The following is a 17,720-nucleotide window of genomic DNA, read 5'->3' on the forward strand; positions in this document are numbered from 1 at the left end:
TCTCATCTTTTTTAAAAGACTGTACAAAATGAAGCAGAGAAAGACGATAACAAAATCATGTACGCGTGAGGAAACACGATTGAAAATGGATAGTTGACGCAGTACGCAACTTCTAATGCCAGGGAGTGTGCACACAGATTTGTCGACCGCGAGCGATTCAACGTCGTGTATTCCACGAACGCCTATGTGGCCATGTCTGCTGATGACTTAGCAAATGGAAATGGACGTATTGCTGAAGTTGAGTTCATTTTGGTGTAACATAACACCAAATGCCCTTTGAAGGGTATCAAAGTCCATCTGGGCATTCATAATACCGATGCAGCTCTATCCTTTTAAAGCAAGCCTGACTTTTTGGACAGGTTATTTTTACATAAATACATTGGGCTTGGTGGTTTCGCCGCATTGCCACTATCCAGATTATATGATTAACTCTTTGATGCTAGATGGATTAAAAACTGCCCCACCTTTGCTTAGCTTTTTATGCATGGTGGGATATGTTTTAAATGCAACTAGAAAATTTGAATTGACTCATAATCTTTGAGTTGAATATTTTATTAAAAGTTTTTCATTCAGTTGGTAAGTTCACTAACGGTAAATGCGCTAATAAGTGAAAATATATATATACAAATCAAAACACATCAGTAAGCTGTGCCTCCTTCTGTTATTAAAGTTAGTACATTGTGATATGTAGTGAATTTTTGTCATTCGTAACAATATGTGTTGTTCTTAAAGGTATGGATTGTTTTATTACGAGTGGAAAATTGTTTTATAATAATAAAGTATGTTATTTGATGTTTAACAACTTGTTACGTAAGCATGTTGACCCGCCTCTCACTTGTAACGCCCTATAGCGGTATATGTAAAAAAATCCATGAGTCTTTGTAACATCATCGACATAGCAGCACGCCGAAAGGCAAAGCTCAAAGAAACTCCCGAAAGCGGAGAAACAATAAAATCTTTCAAAAACTAAAAAAGGTCCGTCATCATTGTCTAACCTCTCCAATACTAATTTTGAAGATGTGAAGTGGTGGAACATGTCCCATCCTGTATAAAGGGGCTTGTTGAAATGCTGTTATTTCTTTCTCATTTTGTCGAATGTTTCCTATTTTTATTGTAAAAAAAATCCTATGCAACTAAAAAATTTATTTTCTTTAAATTCATGTGTCTCAAAGAGTTAAGGTAATTCCAAACGTACACAGAAGGGGCATCTCAGAATATCTGAATAGTCATACCACCAATGAAGTTCCATCCTTTTATTCAATTTTCGAAACGAGCTTCTTGGACAGGCCATTTGGACGAGTCATTAGGCTTGGTATTTCAGTCACATTTCCCACATTATACATTTCACGATTATATTCGGTACATTGCAGGCCTTCGTTTTTAAAGTGAAAACAGATTCTAATATTTTCTTGATGGTACAAATTTACATTATTGCTGCTATTATCCTTGATATACGCGATATCTTTGAGTATGCTTGTCAGTCCAAGCAGCTCTGATGTTACGCGTGTATCTAACATTGGGCGAATTTTTGGACAATTCTTGGGTAACAGTAACAGTAACAGTAACAGTAAGAAACAGTAACAGTAAGAACGTAGGATAAACAGTAAGGGCATAATACAAAAAAGGAATTTTTGTATTATCCCCTTACTGTTTCTTTATGTATGTTTATTACTTGAGGGTGGCATTTCCAATCATTTTACCTATATTTTTATGATTTCTACCTCCCTTTCAATTTTATACTAAGAGTTCCGAGCACCCTATATCTATCTATACAATAATGAAAATTAATTGCATAGTAATATTTTGATTAACAGCTAAATTCAAAAAGGTAAAGTGATCTCTTTAATTGCCGCTGTAAAGTCTCGATCCAATAACAAGTAGCGTTATGATCAAATTCTTTATTTACAGCTTTATTACATAAAAACAACTCTTTCTCATCTAGGTTAAATGAATGATGCTATTTATAGCACGAAATTTAAACAAGAATAGTTCCTCGAACAAATTTGGAGAAAACGCCTTCACAAGAACAGCTAACAGGCGGTTGGCGTCTCAGGCTACTGCAGGGTTAGCTCTAGGAATCCACCGAATTTCCTTCGAGTTGAATTTTTCTCAGAAGTCCACTTCATACCAAGCTCCTCTCTCCTTCTTCTTCCGAAAAATCTCACCTTTTATCTTTCTCTCAGACTCCACCTTTCCTGTCCACTCCCTGTTACCCAATCACCTCTCAGAACAACCTGAATCGTCTCTGGTCGCCCGTGGGAAATGTCCATTGATGATCCACCCTCCACAATGGGAAAAATGAAGGACATCCGGAGTGTTTGACACTCTCGCCTTTCGAAGACACGATTTATTTCCCTGGGAAACGCAAGTGTGGTTCCTTATCTGGATTATCACTAATTGGCCAGACGACCGTACTTAAAAGGAGGGTCTTCCATTTGGCAATCTGGAGGCACTTAACACTGTGGGAGTTTCGTTGATGAAGAATGGCCCGGAATGTAAATTATCGAGTGTGGGAAAAAGGAATGTCACAGTGGTCACCCAGGGAAGAAGCTGAATCATTACACCGCCAGAATAAAAGTACAATCAAGAAGGTGGGCAAATTCAGTCAACATGCAGACTTTTTGAATGCGTTTTTTCTTCGAAGAAGAAATTAAAATATAAGCTCAACACACCTATTTAAATACCATTTAAAAATAGTTATGAAATATATTCATCAAAATATCAACAGAAATATCAACGACGTATCTTCATCAATTTTTTTTTTTAAAAATACTGATATTAGCTATGTGAGAAATTTTGCTCTCTTTGAGATTTTGGGGAAAAAACTTAACAAAGTACAAAGGAAAAAGTCATTGTAGGCTACACTCAGAATATCTTTTAGACAAAACTCAAAATAAAAAAAAATATTCTTGAAAGGTAATACATTATCAATGTTAAAAATAAACATCAAAGAATCAAATATATTATCAATATATCAACTACTTATTTAAAAATATATCAAATAATAAGTTTCAATACCTTAGGCACGTATCAAAACTAAGTATTAATATCAAAAACATCAAGTTGCTTCATGAATAAATAATATCAATACATCAAATATAGAAATCAGAATTAAATGTATAATTTTAAAGAATGTTAAATGAAGGAAAATGGAGAACAATTATTTATATGACCATAGAGCTTACTACAGCTTCAAATTATAGTTCAATCTGTTCAACAATTTTACCACTCTATCAAAAAGCACGGACAACAAGTATTTCTTTCCAATTATTCATCGAGATATCTTATTTAATTATTCGAGCTCTTTTGTAATCTTTAGAGGCCATACTAAATGTTGGACTGATCTGAAAAGGTAACTTTTAAACTGATAACTTTTGTGATATTTGTCGGTTGTAACAGCGACCAAAAAGCTCCAAGAAAAATTTCGGCAATTCGGCGATTTCAATCGTCAAGATATATTATATATAAGCATTATTTTATGTGAAGCAGAATGCAGGTGTGAAGCAGTGAAGAGACTTTGTATTTTTAAGTTCGTTTTATTCTCTCTCGGTAGGCAGGCATGATTATTTACAAGAAGGCGCGGACAAGGCACGTCCGCCACAACACGTTGCAAAAACAAAAGTCGGGAAGAAGACCGAAATAAATTATCCCTCGTCTTATATAACGTGAGATATGGATAGGGAAAATATTTTTTTACAGTGCTAATATATTATTAAGATTCCGATAGGGATTTCTGACGCATGTCAATCACAAGTAAGGGAAACAGAGGGATCTTTAAAAAAGAATGTGCTTATTGGACATTTTTCTAGCCCTTCACGCGGAGCATGAGAATGTGTCGACGTTTAGCCGATTCAGCAATTTTATAAAGCTTTTCTTGGATTAATTAAGTAGAGAGAGTGGAATTGGATCAATAAATAAGAGAACTTATTATGGGCTAAATTAAGATAAAACTTTGTAAATTAATTAGAATTGAAATCAGAGTTTATATATATATATATATATATATATATATATATATATGGATTTAAGAAATTATATTAATTCATAAACTTCTGGGCATTAGGTTTTTACCATTTTCATTCCCAAGTAAATATAATTACAGATTCAGAAAAATCTCAAGGTCGAACTTATGATGCAAATGCAAATCATGAATATTAAATTCATTATGAATTAGCTACCTTTGATGACTAGTTGTTCATCCACAATATTAATAGCCTTAGTTTAGTATTGTCGATACGCTTTGGTGAAATATACCTTATTACAAAAAATGAAAGTACTCTTTTAAATGATACTTAAATAATAAATATAAAGAATTCTAGTTGACTAAAGGTTGAACCAAAATTTTATTCTATATCTTTTGGAACTGGGGGAGATAGTCGATCATTGATGAATCTGAAACAAAAATTGACGAAATCAGTGCAGAGATTGACGCTGTAGGATTTTGTGATTATTACATTTCCACAGAGAATGCACAATGAAATAGTATTTATGAGATTTCTCTTGAAAATGGTATGCGTATATCGGTAGAATAGGGTCTCGAACCTGAAACTTCCCAGTTCTGAAGCCGAGATTTTACGTCAATCTGCGTCAATTAGTAATGTTAGCTCTTTGATTTTTATGGTTAACTATTAATTTCTTAATTAATAGTTAATTAAGAAATTAATTAACTATTAATTAATCATAGCCGGGAATATGGTTTGTTGATATATCTAAAGGCCACAATCTTTCATATCGAACAAAAACTAACTAAATATGGCTCGTTGATAATTCGATACTGCATCTTCGGTTTTTACCAATCATTTTAAACTAGCCGCCTTTGGCGACCAACTTGTTCTCATCAATTAAAGTTTTAAATTGTTAAATAATTCATATCAGGTGCATAAATTTAAAAAAAATTCACCTTTTTACTTGATATGATTGAAAAACATGATTTAATTGAAACAATTTACTGTAAATTAAAAAGAGTATATATTGTCACGTAGGTACTCTAGTGTGGAACTCAATGACACACACAAGAAGTAGAGCTAAACCGATTTATTAACTCAACTCGGAACACAGTGACTGACAGATCTTCTGCTTTTATACTAGCAGGGAAAGTTCCAGAATACATTTTCTAGAGACAGTAAGGAAAGTCCAGAACACTTGTCTGGTAAACTAAAGAAAGGTCCAGAATCTGGAACATGAAATAAAGGGAAACGTAAAATCAAGGAATTATATATTTACACGGACTGTGAATCGCATTGTCTCTAGCGGGATTCGAATTTACGATCTCCTGATTATGAGACCAGTGCTATGACCATTCAACCATGGAGAGTCGATTGCCTCTTTTCAATGCGGCAATATAATGAAATAAAGGAGGAATCAAAATCCTACTATGGAATTGGTGATAAGTAGGGATTGCAATACCGGTATACCGAATACCGGTATTTTGAGCCATTTGTACAATTTTGTAATACCGGTATTCACAAGTTTAAATACCGGTTTTTCGGTATCTACTAGAAATTTTTAAAATTGTCTCCACTATATGTTCAGGGATCGCCAACATAGCAAAATAGTAAACGTTTTTGTTTTTATGTCTCCCTTACTGGCAAAATGAATGAACTAATTAATAGCTTAATTAATTGCTTAAATCTAAATTAGCGAAACATGGATTATCCCTGAAAGAAGAAATTGTATCCATAATGACTGATGGAGCAACAGTTATGAAAGAAGTTGGAAAGTTGATTGGTGCAAATCAGCAATTGTGCTATGCTCATGGAATTCAGTTAGGAGTAATAGATATATTATACCAAGAAATATAGAGCAGAAGAATCCAAATACTGTGGATATAGAAACTTCGGATTCCAACTTTGAAGAGAGTGAGAGTGATATTGACAATAAAGATAATGACAATGTAATTGTTGAAGTAGATATAGCTAATGAGGATGAAATATTAACCCATCAAGAATTGCTTCCTATAATTTATAAAGTTCGGAAACTTGTTAAGATATTTAAAAGTTCCCCTATAAAAGATGACATATTACTAAAATACATACTAACTGAAAATAAAACAGAATATATGTTAATATTAGATTTTAAAACATGTTGTAACCGTTTACTCCTAACAGCACACATCACTATCTGAAGATTAAATATTACATTGAAAAATCGCGCAAAAGAAAGGCATATCGAAATAGAAAATGTCTTATGGAATTTACATAATTATAATGATTTTAAAAATGAAAATGAAAAAGAAGAAAAGAAAATAACCAATTCAAGTCTGATTAAGTTTATAGTAAATTTTCTTAAAATTTTTTACCCACAAACCTATCCACATTCGAAAGAATTCGGTTCAGTTATCGACTATTATGATGACACTAATGTCGATAGTGAAAAGGAATTGTCTCTTGAACAAAAATTAGAAAAATTAGAATTAGCGATAAATAAGAAAATTTCAACGAACCAAAATGCAATACAGAAATCAGCTATATCCTAAACCATCCGATAAGAAATCGATTTATTTGAAGATGAGGGATTTAGAGGCAAATATTTGGAAAAAGTATATCGCGCATTGCTAACAGTACCACTAACTATCGTAGGTGCCGAAAGAGCGTTTGCGACAGCTAGTATTTTTTGCACAAAATTACTTTTCAGGCTTAATGACAGTACAATTGATGAATTATGTTTTTTAAGATCACATTTCAAAAATTTGTATTAGTACCACAGACTGAATAGTGAGTGATATTTACTACAATTTTTTGTAATTTAAATAAATAAGTTGTTCCTTTAATTTTTTGTGATTCTTTATATACTGTTATAATTTATAAGTTACAAATTATTTTTTGTGATATTTACCCTTTCCAATAAAACCGGCAAATAAAACAAAGAAACACCTGTGTTTTCTTTATTTTTCAAAAATTTCTAATACCGGTATTAAAACCGGTATCCCGGTATTAAGATCTAAAAAATACCGAATACCGGTATTGAAATTTTGGTCCGGTATTGCAATCCCTAGTGATAAGTCATCCATATAACTCTCCGACCCAACTATAAAACTGAATGACCGGACCACCGCAACAGCAACACTGGCGTGAACTGTGGTTCAGTCCTAAGGGCCATTACCGGCCACGGTACAACCCTCTCCGAAGGAAGTAAGTCCCGTCATCGATGGGAGAAGTCAGATACCCCACCTATTTGTGTACCCTCCAGGGTGGAGAGATCCAACCACCATGTCGGAAACATATTATCCTCATTTCGAGGTGCTCCCCCGGGGGTATTGGAATTGGTGATAAGCAAAAACTCGCGATTGAATGCTTTAACGGATCAGTTTGAATTCAATCATAACATTTACAAACAGAGCTTTAAATCCATTATATATCAACTTGATTAAAAAAATATTATTAAAATCAAGAGCAAAATTGTATGTAAATGAAATTGTTATTAAAAAGATATTTTTTGATTCTCAAGATAATACAAAGATCATTTTCATGAGATAATTATTTCGGAAGATAGAGCACACATTTCCATAATTAAATTCATTGCGATTACCCAATTGGTGACAGTTAAGCCTATTTTTGCATTCGATTAAGCTTGCTGTTTGAAACTTATTTCTTGATTTCTTTTAGATCTTCTTTGCTCTTACTGAATGGATTTTTAGAGACACATTGATTATTCTCCTGAATATATAATGAAGCAGTTTGAAATTCAAATGAGGGTTTATTCGATTGTTGCCATTCGAGGAAAAGTAATAAAAGCGATTTCTTTATCACGTACGTTATCGCTATATCTATCTGCCAATTTATATAGATAAATAGTTTCCTACTTAAAATATAAATCACGGAAGTATCTAAAAAAAAATCCCGATTGTAATAAAACATTCAGGAAAAAGCAGCAGCCAATTACAATAATTTGAATGAAGCCGTTTCTTTAAACTGAACATGCTTATTATGATAAAGACGATTTTTTGAACGGAACCATATTTCTATTGTTTTTCACTGATGCATTTCCCCCTTCAAAATTCTGCATTAAAACATTACAAAGGTTGCAAATTACCCTTTGTATTTGCGTAAATTATGCGTGGTCATCCATGTATTTTGTGTCTGTATCTTTGTTATTTTTCCTATAAGAAGTTGATGAAAATCTTTTTGTTTCACGATAAAAATTTCCTTCAAGTCTTTTTTTATGTCATTATTTAAAAGTGATTATTCTAGTTGTTATGCAACGAATTTTCCGACTTTTTCTTGCGTTCTCCTTTTGGGTTAGCATATTATGAATTATCATCACATGAATGTTATCATAACTTAAACATGACTTATCAAAATTATTATCTAATACATCACTATTATCACAATTAACATGGCTATTATCACATTTATTATCTGATACATCAATATATCACAATTATTATCTGATACATCAATATATCACAATTATTATCTGATACATCAATATATCACAATTATTATCTGATACATCAATATATCACATTTATTATCTGATACATCAATATATCACAATTATTATCTGATACATCAATATATCACATTTATTATCTGATACATCAATATTATCACATTTATAATCTGATACATCAATATATCACAATTATTATCTGATACAACAATATATCACATTTATTATCTGATAATCCATATTATCACATTTATTATCTGATACATCAATATATCACAATTATTATCTGATACAACAATATTATCACAATTATTATTTTTAAATATTATTTATCATCTTTTGCTACCAGCAAAAGTTGTTGACCGAATAATTCTAGTTCTTTCTTATTCAGTATCGGGGGAAAATAAATAAATTAAAATTAGTAGAAATGATATTCCTGGAAGTTTTTTTACATAATCTCAAAAAAAAAATATGCTATCATCTCTTTCTCCCGAATAAAAATTAGGCCAGAGCAAGATCGTGAACATTCTGAGTACTCAGATTTTTATTTTCAAAGTTTTGAGAACGCATTTTGAGAATTGTAGTTTAGCAAAGAAAACTGGATAGGCACTTTGAGAGCCTCTCAGAATATTAATTAAACCAAAAAATTAACACATGATTACAAATTTATTATAAAATCAGATAAAAATATCTTTTATTAAGTCGAAGTGTTTTTACGTTATTGTGTTTACACATGTGGAACTTTGCAGGCAGACAGGCGGTCAAATTCTTGACATATTTGAACGCAAACGATTTTCAGATAGGCAAATAGTAAGACTCTAATCTACACTATGACTATTTTTTAAAATTTTTGTTTCATATATTTTGGAAATTTTTAATTGGTACAAATCCGTTATTTAGCGGTATCTAAAAAAAAAAAAAAAAAAAAAAAAGAACTGATATGCTGATTTTGATAAATTAATAAATTTATAAAAATTAGCTTTTATATTAAAATATTACACGTAAAAGTATCCGAAAAACGTATGGTGTATCGACTAGAAATCTAATAAAATATTAAAATTCTTCTAGACTATATTTTTAATCAAATTGATAATGCATTCATTATACCAATAAAGAATACTTGGAAGCTTTCTTAAGAATTGTGGCTTATTTTTCTTTTAGTATTATTTTCAGATCTTTGTGATTTTATTACTTTTGATTAAAATAATTTCTCCTTTTTAACACATTAATAAAAAACTGGTTTTGAAAACTTTTTATTTTTATTATTCACTACTTTTCAGTTGTTAATATATTTTATAATTCATTACTATAAATATTATGGAACCTTGTATTCCATTTTTCTCAAAATCACATTTAAGGACTTCGGATATGCAATCAAATTTTATTAAAATCAATTGACTATTTGATAACTAAGTTCTGAAAGTATTAAAATACAGTATCAAGAATACATAATCATAAAAGTATTCAGACCTCTAGTACACAAGGAAGTGAATAAAAAATCAAAGACAAAATTCCTTTTTTAAAAACCTAAAAAGGATCAAGCCGAATAAAATCGTCTGAAAATTAACAATTACTAATTAAAATATTATTTAACGCTCAAATTCACAAATAATAAAATCGTTTGAAAATAAACAATTACTAATTAAATATTATTTGACGTTCAAATTCTACAAGTAATAAAATCGTTTGCAAATAAACAATTACTAATTAAAATATTATTGAAGTTAAAATTCTACAAATAATAAAATCGTTTGAAAATAAACAATTACTAATTAAATATTATTTGACGTTCAAATTCTACAAGTAATAAAATCGTTTGCAAATAAACAATTACTAATTAAAATATTATTGACGTTAAAATTCTACAAATAATAAAATCGTTTGAAAATAAACAATTACTAATTAAATATTATTTGACGTTCAAATTCTACAAATAATAAAATCGTTTGAAAATAAACAATTACTAATTAAAATATTATTGACGTTCAAATTCTACAAATAATAAAATCGTTTGAAAATAAACAATTACTTACCAAAATATAGCTTTATGCTCACATTCCTATAGATATTTTCTGATCAACAATATGCTTACAAAAGAAATTTTTTCCATTTAATTAGTTTATCTCTATTCTCTTTGCAAATAGTTTACAACCTTCTAAAATCATTCAAGTTGTTTAGAAATTCATCCTTTGGGAAATTCATCCACTGTTGCATTAGAAACTTTGTCAGTCAATAAAAATTATTTATTTTTTTCTTCTAGTATAGCAATAACTAAATCATAAAGTTTGTATAAATAAGTAATCATAAAGTTTGTATTTGTTTTCAATGCTGAAGAATAATCTTTGTATAAATAAAAACAAAAGAATTAGAATGATCAATTATTGTAATCTATAGCAATAACTAAATAATAATAAAATTTGTATTTGTTGTCAATGCTGAAATATCGACTTTTTATAAATAAAAACTAAAGAATTAGAATTATCAATTATTTTAATCTAAAATGATTAAAAATAAGAAAAAAAATAAAATTTATTTTGAATCCTTATTTTGAGTTTAAACTTAACTTATCTGAAAATAAGATGCAGAAAAAGGAAGAAAAAAGATTTAATTAAATTCTGTTCTATTTCGTTCTAGGTTCGTGTGCGTCGATTTGTATTATAATTTCAATGTAAGGACGTTGTAATTTTTTAATTCAAAAATAGATATTGCAAAATTGAATTTAGGATTCAGATATAATATGTTTTAATCACTGGCTCTTAGTCCTTCGAAGGCGGCGGATCACTAAGTCATAAATTAAACGATGTGCGGGCTAACCCTACTCCCGACTTAAGGAGCGTCGAATTTTTATTTGGAAGTGGGGAGGGGGATGGAATAGTCCCAAATAAAAGGTTTTCGGAATCTCCTAACCTCAGAAAATTTTGAAAATTTACCTGTTATGTGCCTTTTTATATGTGCTTTCGAACCCTCTTGTAATACACTAATTGGGAAACAAAGGTTTAAATCTATATTCCATTTTCTGACGCTCAACAAAGAAACTACAATCTATTAATTATTAAAAAATTATCTCAATTCATGTTTAATTATTAAGTAATAATATTTGTAGTTATATTGGAAGTAATGGTAATATGAAATATATTGCTTTAATTATTGTTCCTTTGACACTGAATATTAATTTAAAATGGGTGGCAGTTTTTACTCAGTCCTTTCGAATTCTACTATCAGAGTGATTTATTTTTCTTTTTTATTTTTTAATAATAGGAATAATGATGCTGTTATTCGTAAAATATGTCGAACAGAAGATGACGTTATCAACGTCCGCATCATTCTGCTCCAGTTCAGTTATATTAACGTCCCATTTCAAAGCAACACTAGGACTATTTTGGAACGAAGCTTTTAATTTTGAACATCGATCAGATGATGAGGACGACACGTTCGCCAGCATCCCTCCCTTTTCAAACAATAGGAGGGCGTTTCACCATCAACGGATTTAACATGCACCAGACCCGCTTTCATGACAGTTTTTTAGTGGAATCGGGTCGCGCTTACGTCATTCTTCGCCAATTAATAATGTTAGAAGTCTTTGATTATTGTAGTAGATTAGTTATTAATTTTTTAATTAATTAATTAATTACATTATACCTTCCATTCGGGTAGTGTATTTTTTTTATTAATTCAATTAATATTTTAGTTGCATGTTGCTTATGCGTTATTTTTGTGACTAATTATACTGTCTACGAATGATTTAATTTCATAGACGGTAAGATTCGAATGAACTTGTTGAACTTACAATTAACATATAAAATTGAAAAGTGATAATTCGATGCTCATAAGACGCGCGGCTCTAAATGAATAAAAATATCTATGACAAATCTGCATATCAAGGAAAAACCAAATTTCTTGACTGCTAGTCCACTTAATTCGATGTGGCGCGTTTTGAAAATTACAACATATATCAGACAACCAACGGAAATGGTTTCCCGAAAAGTTTTGTCGCCTACCCTCTAATAAAGGCTAGAGTCTTATAAAAAAGAATTAGAAACCGCGCCTAAGTGGATGAGTGCTTCCCATACAGGGAATGGCCAAATCCACGTTCGAGCGTTTTATGTTTCAGATTACAGAATCAAATATACATTTTACTGGTGGAAGTTTGGAGAGGAGAGTGCCAGCTCAGGTGTCGTCCTCGTCATCTGACCATGGCTCAAAATTACTGTCCGAGTCTGTCTCAAAATAGCCCTAGTGTTGCTTTAAAACGGGATGTTAATATAACTGAACTAAACATACATTTTGGAGGTTTTGTTTTCTAGTGGTTGAACTTATAATAGGACACTAAACTACAATTTTAGTCACAACGTCACATATGAAATATCATTTATCTAAGTCACTGCGTTTTTGAGTCAGCCCTTTTAAGTACATGCGAAAATGATAAAAGCACGTGATAAATTTCTATTTGATTTAAATAAAATGATCAGAATGTTACAAGTCAAAAACATTTTTATTGAAAATCAACATTTTTTAGAAAAAATAAATGAAAAAACGGAAATGTCTTGCTCTTTCAGGTAGAAATACAGAATCATTTTACACTATCAATGTGTTCCGACGCAGAATGAAAATGTGTTTTCTGAACAGTTTCGTCCTGTGTTCAGAAAAACACAAAATGAAACTATAAGATACCAACTTGAAATGGATAACATTTTAATACAAATAACAATTGAACAATAAAGCATATAATTTGCATTAATATTAGGAATTTACTTTCCTCTAAATCTGGGCAAAAAATTCCTCTAGTAATGTATGATTTTTCTTTATCAATTCCAAATGTGTTTTCAGAACAAGTTTCGTTCTGTGTTCAAGAAAAACACAAAATGAAATTATAAGATACAAACTTTAAATGGATAACATTTTAATATAAATAACTATTGAACAATAAAGCAAATAATTTACATCATTATTAGGAATTTACTTTCCTCTAAATTTGGGCAAAAAATTCCTCTAGTAATGTATGATTTTTCTTTATCAATTCCAAATGTGTTTTCTGAACAGTTTCGTTCTGTGTTCAAGAAAAACACAAAATGAAATTATAAAATACAAACTTTAAATGGATAACATTTTAATATAAATAACTGTTGAACAATAAAGCATATAATTTGCATTAATATTAGGAATTTACTTTCCTCTAAATCTGGGCAAAAAATTCCTCTAGTAATGTATGATTTTTCTTTATCAATTCCAAATGTGTTTTCAGAACAAGTTTCGTTCTGTGTTCAAGAAAAACACAAAATGAAATTATAAGATACAAACTTAAATGGATAACATTTTAATATAAATAACTATTGAACAATAAAGCAAATAATTTACATCATTATTAGGAATTTACTTTCCTCTAAATTTGGGCAAAAAATTCCTCTAGTAATGTATGATTTTTCTTTATCAATTCCAAATGTGTTTTCTGAACAGTTTCGTTCTGTGTTCAAGAAAAACACAAAATGAAATTATAAGATACAAACTTTAAATGGATAACATTTTAATATAAATAACTATTGAGCAATAAAGCATATAATTTGCATTAATATTAGGAATTTACTTTCCTCTAAATCTGGGTAAAAAATTCCTCTAGTAATGTATGATTTTTCTTTATCAATTCCAAATGTGTTTTCTGAACAGTTTCGTTCTGTGTTCAAGAAAAACACAAAATGAAATTATAAGATACAAACTTTAAATGGATAACATTTTAATATAAATAACTATTGAACAATAAAGCATATAATTTGCATTAATATTAGGAATTTACTTTCCTCTAAATCTGGGCAAAAAATTCCTCTAGTAATGTATGATTTTTCTTTATCAATTCCAAATGTGTTTTCAGAACAAGTTTCGTTCTGTATTCAAGAAAAACAGAAAATGAAATTATAAGATACAAACTTTAAATGGATAACATTTTAATATAAATAACTATTGAACAATAAAGCAAATAATTTACATCATTATTAGGAATTTACTTTCCTCTAAATTTGGGCAAAAAATTCCTCTAGTAATGTATGATTTTTCTTTATCAATTCCAAATGTGTTTTCTGAACAGTTTCGTTCTGTGTTCAAGAAAAACACAAAATGAAATTATAAGATACAAACTTTAAATGGATAACATTTTAATATAAATAACTATTGAACAATAAAGCAAATAATTTACATCATTATTAGGAATTTACTTTCCTCTAAATTTGGGCAAAAAATTCCTCTAGTAATGTATGATTTTTCTTTATCAATTCCAAATGTGTTTTCTGAACAGTTTCGTTCTGTGTTCAAGAAAAACACAAAATGAAATTATAAGATACAAACTTTAAATGGATAACATTTTAATATAAATAACTATTGAACAATAAAGCATATAATTTGCATTAATATTAGGAATTTACTTTCCACTAAATCTGGGTAAAAAATTCCTCTAATAATGTATGACTTTCCTTTATCAATTCCAAATCGTTTTATTTCCCCCCTCCCCCTTTATCAGTTTTTACTTAAGTTAAAAAATTCAATTCCTTTTTCTACTCTACAGTGTATCAGAAATTTTTCAATACAATGCTAATGATGTTTCAAAATGATTTGCTAAATGATGATAATAATTTTACATTATATTGTCTTACTATAAGGAAAACAAACAGTATCAATGGAAAATTCTTTAATACAAATTACAAAAATGACCACGAATTTTTAGACATAAAACTTTAAGCAGTTAAACAGAATACTCGTGTGTTTTTTAATGAGTTTATCACCACTGTATTACTGCCTGTTCGATATTTTTACTTCCTCGTATACGTAGTATAGAGAACGTCAAAAATTCGAACTCGAGATTTTGACGAATCTCCACGCTTTTCAAACCTCTCTGAGTTCGAAAAAACACATTTTTAGAAAATGTCCGTGCATCTGTCTATCTGTGGCAAAGATAATTCAAATACGCTCAGAGCTAGATTTTTGAAATTTGGTATACGGTCTGTACACAAATTTACAGATTTCTTTCGAATTTTGTGTAAAATATGTTCAGAGTAAGTCCGTCTGTCTGGATATTCGAATATAAATTAACACGATAATTACAAAATGAAGATCTAGATGACAATCTAAATTTCTTTAAAATTCCTAATCTCCTGAATATGAACTTTTAAGTATTTTGAAGAAAAGCAATCGATGATATCCAAGAAAAGGCAATGAGGAAATCGTCTGTGTTTAAAAGTCGAGCATATACCATTCTTTTTCTTTCTTACTTTTATATTTCGCTGCAATACTGTGCCGTTGAATGTGAATCATTTCCCTGATTTTCTGTTTATATCTTTATAATTTCCACTATCACAATTTATTACAGAAATAATTTCCATTTTTTAAATGTGGCGCATTTTAAAAGAAATTCACAGCTGCTTGAAAAAAAATATATGAAAATTGCTCAATATGGAAAAATATGCTTAATCTTCATATTTTTATCATAAGTAATGGAAAAGAAATCAAGATGAAATATTAGTAGCAACAAAGAAAGTGATATTTCACTTCATTAATGAAATATATTGTTGTAAAATATAAATAAAATATTAAAAAAATTGATTAGAAATAGAAAAAAAAATTATTTATAAAAAAAAATTGGTATAGCCATTTTTTTTTTTTTTTTTTTTCAAATTTTAGGAGGATGAAAAAAATATTTTTGTACCGTAATTTGTTCGAAAGTTACCAAAGGAAAATGCCAACATTTTGATTATTTTTTAGTTAATTAAACATCTAATTAAAATTTTAAAAAACTTTCCGCCGTCCAAAGTACATATTTATCAAATCTGACAACTTTATATCAAATGATCTTGCTTGTAGGTGTAAGCACACATGCACACTCAATCAAGCGGCGCTAACCCATACATACATGCACACAAAGACATTGCGAAGAATTTCATTTTTTAACAAATATTTAAATAATAATTACTACGGACTAAAGCATACAAAGTCTTTTATTTTTTATAAAAACGAAATCTGTGATCAAATATTCTTTCAAATGTACTCGTAATGTATACATATACAAGCCGTCTGCTTTAACGAATATAAGTATAAAAACTGAAATTTAAAGATAATTTTTTGTAAAATTTTTATTCTTGCTGAAAATTTTGCACCATTTTTATATTTAATAAATCCAATGAGGAATATAATGTCATAATTTGTTACTGCATGCCAAAAGAATTAAAGCAAATTGTCTGTCATTTTATTTATACTCAACAACTACAAAATTTGTAGGAAAAAATTATGATTATGCCACTTTCAACTAATTAAACTGAGATACTTTTTGTAATTAAAAACTTAAAAATAAGAGTTGCTTATGAAATGTAGTTAAATATATTCTGGTTTTATGATCTTCTCTTTTTCAATCAAAAATATAAATTCAAGACATCAGTCAAATAAATAACTAATATTATAAGTTCTTATTAATGGCAAGAGATGGCGCCACGATTGTAAACCTTTATTATTTGATCGTACATGAATCGTCTTAAAATAACTTATTCCAAAAGATTAATAAAAGAAATTTATAGCATAGAATTTATTTAAGCTATAAACTTCTTATAGTTCGAAAAAACTTGATGCTTACATAGTTTTGCTACCGATTTACTAATCCAATTACAACATTTGAACAAAAACTATTATTTTCATAATAAATGTGTATTTGCTCTTATAAATTGCGATGTATAATTTATATGATTATTACGAATTCAAATAAAAAATAAAAATATATACACCACTCTATTCATTTTTAAACATTGTAATTGAAACAACTATAAATAATAATAATTTCTATGTATTTTTATGAACTGTAAATCACGAAGAAATTGTCGTGTCCTCGGTAGTATAGTGGTCAGTATCCCCGCCTGTCACGCGGGAGACCGGGGTTCGATTCCCCGCCGGGGAGAATATTTTTTTTCCTTCTCCGCTTTCCTGAACTTTGGTACCTGCTATCAGAAATAAATTGTGTAAATTCATTTTGAAAGTCGAATATTTTGTAATTTACGCTTTTTAGAATTAAAATATTTACAAGCAATTTTTTTCGGTAATAAACTGGATTACTAATATTTTACAAAAGTTTCATTATACTTACTTTAAATTGATCTTTTTAATCTTTTATTGATTATCATCTGGTTTCAATATTTGTTCCCCCATTTTAAGAATTGGAACAAGACTTTTTGAATGAAAATAGGTTTTTGAAATGCTTTTCCTTTTGAAACTGAGTTACATTAATAGAAATTTTTAGAAGCTCCTTTAAAGAGCGTAGTATCGTATGATCCATAATATGGCAATCTAGTCACTTGCGTAAACAA

General features: G+C 29.4%; 1 non-coding gene across 1 annotated transcript; it reads left to right on the forward strand.

The window, feature by feature from the left end:
- Positions 1-17,242: 17,242 nt before the first annotated feature.
- Positions 17,243-17,314, forward strand: Trnad-guc (transfer RNA aspartic acid (anticodon GUC)). Its single transcript has one exon. It is a non-coding gene; the product is annotated as a tRNA-Asp (tRNA).
- Positions 17,315-17,720: the final 406 nt, after the last annotated feature.

Source organism: Argiope bruennichi, chromosome 6, assembly GCF_947563725.1.
Source record: "Argiope bruennichi chromosome 6, qqArgBrue1.1, whole genome shotgun sequence".
Taxonomy (NCBI): Eukaryota; Metazoa; Arthropoda; class Arachnida; order Araneae; family Araneidae; genus Argiope; species Argiope bruennichi.